Below are 6,000 nucleotides of genomic sequence, written 5' to 3' on the forward strand. Positions count from 1 at the left end.
TCAGCCTCCAGTATTTATGCTGCAGTTGTTTGTGTCGGGGGGCGAGGGTCAGTCTGTTATATCTGGAGTACTTCTCCTGTCTTATCCGGTGTCCTGTGTGAATTTAAGTATGCTCTCTCTAATTCTCTCTTTCTCTCTTTCTTTCTTTCTTTCTCTCTCTCGGAGGACCTGAGCCCTAGGACCATGCCTCAGGACTACCTGGCATGGTGACTCCTTGCTGTCCCCAGTCCACCTGGCGGTGCTGCTGCTCCAGTTTCAACTGTTCTGCCTGCGGCTATGGAACCCTGACCTGTTCACCGGACGTGCTACCTGTCCCAGACCTGCTGTTTTCAACTCTCTAGAGACAGCAGGAGCGGTAGAGATACTCTCAATGATCGGCTATGAAAAGCCAACTGACATTTACTCCTGACGTTCTGACTTGTTGCACCCTCGACAACTACTGTGATTATTATTATTTGACCACGCTGGTCATTTATGAACATTTCAACATCTTGGCCATGTTCTGTTATAATCTCCACCTGGCACAGCCAGAAGAGGACTGACCACCCCTCATAGCCTGATTCCCCTCTCGGTTTCTTCCTAGGTTTTGGCCTTTCTAGGGAGTTTTTCCTAGCCACCGTGCTTCTACACCTGCATTGCTTGCTGTTTGGGGTTTTAGGCTGGGTTTCTGTACAGCACTTTGAGATATCAGCTGATGTAAGAAGGGCTATATAAATAAATTTGGTCACTAACCCCCAGCCACACACAGACAGACATACCGACCGACAGGACAGATATACTTCAGTGTAGTCTACCTACTGTTACCTGATCTGTCTAGCACCACTGTTATCTCTGTCTACCCACTGTTACCTGCTCTGTCTAGCACCACTGTTACCTGCTCTGTCTACCCACTGTTACCTGCTCTGTCTAGCACCACTGTTACCTGCTCTGTCTAGCACCACTGTTACCTGCTCTGTCTACCCACTGTTACCTGCTCTGTCTAGCACCACTGTTACCTGCTCTGTCTAGCACCACTGTTACCTGCTCTGTCTAGCACTACTGTTACCTGCTCTGTCTACCCATTGTTACATGTTCTGTCTAGCACCACTGTTACCTGCTCTGTCTACCCATTGTTACATGTTCTGTCCAGCACAATTGATACATGATCTGTCTAGCACCACTGTTATCTCTGTCTACCCACTGTTACCTGCTCTGTCTAGCACCACTGTTACCTGCTCTGTCTACCCACTGTTACATGTTCTGTCCAGCACAACTGATACATGTTCTGTCTAGCACCACTGTTATCTCTGTCTACCCACTGTTACCTGCTCTGTCTAGCACCACTGTAACCTGCTCTGTCTACCCACTGTTACATGTTCTGTCCAGCACAACTGATACATGTTCTGTCTAGCACCACTGTTATCTCTGTCTACCCACTGTTACCTGCTCTGTCTAGCACCACTGTAACCTGCTCTGTCTAGCACCACTGTACATTTACATTTACATTTAAGTCATTTAGCAGACGCTCTTATCCAGAGCGACTTACAAGTACATACATTCATACTTTTTTTTGTACTGGCCCCCCGTGGGAATCGAACCCACAACCCTGGCGTTGCAAGCGCCATGCTCTACCAACTGAGCTACTGTAACCTGCTCTGTCTAGCACCACTGTTACCTGCTCTGTCTAGCACTACTGTAACCTGCTCTGTCTAGCACCACTGTTACCTGCTCTGTCTAGCACCACTGTTACCTGCTCTGTCTAGCACCACTGTTACCTGCTCTGTCTACCCACTGTTACCTGCTCTGTCTAGCACCACTGTTACATGTTCTGTCCAGCACAACTGATACATGTTCTGTCTAGCATCATTGTTACCTGCTCTGTCTACCCACTGTTACCTGCTCTGTCTAGCACCACTGTTACCTGCTCTGTCTAGCACCACTGTAACCTGCTCTGTCTAGGACTACTGTTACCTGCTCTGTCTACCCACGGTTATATGCTCTGTCTTACACCACTGTTACCTGCTCTGTCTAGAACTATTGTTACCTGCTCTGTCTAGAACCACTGTTACCTCCTCTGTCTAGCCCTACTGTTACCTGCTCTGTCTACCAACTGTTACCTGTTCTTTCTAGCACCACTGTTACCTGCTCTGTCTAGCTCTACCTTTACCTGCTCTGTCTACCCACTGTTACCTGTTCTGTCTTCCACTACTGTTACCTGCTCTGTCTAGCACTACTGTTACCTGCTCTGTCTAGCACTACTGTTACCTGCTCTGTCTAGCCCTACTGTTACCTGCTCTGTCTACCTACTGTTACCTGCTCTGTCTAGCACTACTGTTACCTGCTCTGTCTACCCACTGTTACCTGTTCTGTCTTCCACTACTGTTACCTGCTCTGTCTACCTACTGTTACCTGCTCTGTCTAGCCCTACTGTTACCTGCTCTGTCTAGCCCTACTGTTACCTGCTCTGTCTACCCACTGTTACCTGCTCTGTCTAGCACCACTGTAACCTGCTCTGTCTAGCACCACTGTAACCTGCTCTGTCTAGGACTACTGTTACCTGCTCTGTCTACCCACGGTTATATGCTCTGTCTTACACCACTGTTACCTGCTCTGTCTAGAACTATTGTTACCTGCTCTGTCTAGAACCACTGTTACCTCCTCTGTCTAGCCCTACTGTTACCTGCTCTACCAACTGTTACCTCTTCTGTCTAGCACCACTGTTACCTGCTCTGTCTACCCACTGTTACCTGCTCTGCCTAGCACTACTGTGGTCTGCTCTGTCTACCCACTGTTACCTGTTCTTTCTAGCACCACTGTTACCTGCTCTGTCTAGCTCTACCTTTACCTGCTCTGTCTACCCACTGTTACCTGTTCTGTCTTCCACTACTGTTACCTGCTCTGTCTAGCACTACTGTTACCTGCTCTGTCTAGCACTACTGTTACCTGCTCTGTCTAGCCCTACTGTTACCTGCTCTGTCTACCTACTGTTACCTGCTCTGTCTAGCACTACTGTTACCTGCTCTGTCTACCCACTGTTACCTGTTCTGTCTTCCACTACTGTTACCTGCTCTGTCTACCTACTGTTACCTGCTCTGTCTAGCCCTACTGTTACCTGCTCTGTCTAGCCCTACTGTTACCTGCTCTGTCTACCCACTGTTACCTGCTCTGTCTAGCACCACTGTAACCTGCTCTGTCTAGCACCACTGTAACCTGCTCTGTCTAGGACTACTGTTACCTGCTCTGTCTACCCACGGTTATATGCTCTGTCTTACACCACTGTTACCTGCTCTGTCTAGAACTATTGTTACCTGCTCTGTCTAGAACCACTGTTACCTCCTCTGTCTAGCCCTACTGTTACCTGCTCTACCAACTGTTACCTCTTCTGTCTAGCACCACTGTTACCTGCTCTGTCTACCCACTGTTACCTGCTCTGCCTAGCACTACTGTGGTCTGCTCTGTCTACCCACTGTTACCTGTTCTTTCTAGCACCACTGTTACCTGCTCTGTCTAGCTCTACCTTTACCTGCTCTGTCTACCCACTGTTACCTGTTCTGTCTTCCACTACTGTTACCTGCTCTGTCTAGCACTACTGTTACCTGCTCTGTCTAGCACTACTGTTACCTGCTCTGTCTAGCCCTACTGTTACCTGCTCTGTCTAACTACTGTTACCTGCTCTGTCTAGCACCACTGTTACCTGCTCTGTCTAACTACTGTTACCTGCTCTGTCTAGCCCTACTGTTACCTGCTCTGTCTAGCACTACTGTTACCTGCTCTGTCTAGCACTACTGTTATATGCTCTGTCTAACTACTGTTACCTGCTCTGTCTAGCCCTACTGTTACCTGCTCTGTCTACCCACTGTTACCTGTTTTGTCTAGCCCTACTGTTACCTGCTCTGTCTACCCACTGTTACCTTCTCTGTCTAGCCCTACTGTTACCTGCTCTGTTTAGCCCCACTGTTAGCTGCTCTGTCTAGCACTACTGTTACCTGCTCTGTCTAGCCCCACTGTTAGCTGCTCTGTCTAGCACTACTGTTAGCTGCTCTGTCTAGCCCCACTGTTACCTGCTCTGTCTAGCCCCACTGTTAGCTGCTCTGTCTAGCCCTACTGTTACCTGCTCTGTCTAGCCCCACTGTTAGCTGCTCTGTCTAGCACTACTGTTATATGCTCTGTCTAACTACTGTTACCTGCTCTGTCTAGCCCTACTGTTACCTGCTCTGTCTAGCCCTACTGTTACCTGCTCTGTCTAGCACTACTGTTACCTGCTCTGTCTACCTACTGTTAGCTGCTCTGTCTAGCACTACTGTTACCTGCTCTGTCTAACTACTGTTAGCTGCTCTGTCTAGCACTACTGTTACCTGCTCTGTCTAACTACTGTTACCTGCTCTGTCTAGCCCTACTGTTACCTGCTCTGTCTGCACTACTGTTACCTGCTCTGTCTAGCACTACTGTTACCTGCTCTGTCTAGCCCTACTGTTACCTGCTCTGTCTAGCACTACTGTTACCTGCTCTGTCTAGCACTACTGTTACCTGCTCTGTCTAGCCCTACTGTTACCTGCTCTGTCTAGCACTACTGTTACCTGCTCTGTCTACCTACTGTTACCTGCTCTGTCTAGCACTACTGTTACCTGCTCTGTCTAGCACTACTCTTACCTGCTCTGTCTACCCACTGTTACCTGCTCTGTCTAGCCCTACTGTTACCTGCTCTGTCTAGCCCCACTGTTACCTGCTCTGTCTAGCCCTACTGTTACCTGCTCTGTCTAGCCCCACTGTTAGCTGCTCTGTCTAGCACTACTCTTACCTGCTCTGTCTACCCACTGTTACCTGCTCTGTCTAGCCCTACTGTTACCTGCTCTGTCTAGCCCCACTGTTAGCTGCTCTGTCTAGCACTACTGTTATATGCTCTGTCTAACTACTGTTACCTGCTCTGTCTAGCCCTACTGTTACCTGCTCTGTCTAGCCCTACTGTTACCTGCTCTGTCTAGCACTACTGTTACCTGCTCTGTCTACCTACTGTTACCTGCTCTGTCTAGCACTACTGTTACCTGCTCTGTCTACCTACTGTTACCTGCTCTATCTAGCACTTTTAGTACATTTATTAGGATCCTCTGCCAAGGCAGCAGATACTCTTCCTGAGGTCCAAACATGTGATGGGTACTTCTATACACACACACACACACACACACACACACACACACACACACACACACACACACACACACACACACACACACACACACACACACACACACACACACACACACACACACACACACACACACACACACACACACACACACACACACACACACACACTGATGGATTGAAATAACATTGTTTAGATGAACACTCACACACCCGACTGGGAGGTTTGGACATTTTTTAAAAGCTGTATTCTCCCCTCTAGTGGCCATATGCAAGAACAAACACATGTACACACACACACACACATCCTAATGGCATGGGGACCATAATATTGTGAACATAAGCAAGCATTTAAAGGTAATTGTCGATTTACTTGCATGTGACAGAAAACTAAATTAAATCTGGTCCCATAAAATAACATGGCACACGTTAGCCCTTTGCTAACCACACCAAGTGGCAGGGATTACATCCTGGCACAACTTCTGCAACCAATTAAAATTGGAGACGTTGTAGGATGTGTTCCAACACTTGTTCATGGAATCGTCCTTAACATCAGTCCAACATTATGCTCTGATAAGCAAACCAACTTGGCTATCACATCTGCATTGCTTGCTGTTTGGCGTTTTAGGCCGGGTTTCTGTACAGAACTTTGTGACATCGACTTTATAAATACATTTGATTGATTGATTTGACTGACTGCTCAAATTGCTCTTTGTGTTTTGCCTAGTCCGTGTAATTAACGCAGATTGTGGCATAATTCTGACCATAATTCTGTCCTCCTGATTCCTGCTTACAAGCAAAAACTAAAGCAGGAAGTACCAGTGACTCGGTCAATAGGGAAGTGGTCAAATGACACGGATGCTACGCCACAGGACTGTT

This window comes from Salvelinus namaycush, chromosome 33, assembly GCF_016432855.1.
Source record: "Salvelinus namaycush isolate Seneca chromosome 33, SaNama_1.0, whole genome shotgun sequence".
NCBI classification, from domain to species: Eukaryota; Metazoa; Chordata; class Actinopteri; order Salmoniformes; family Salmonidae; genus Salvelinus; species Salvelinus namaycush.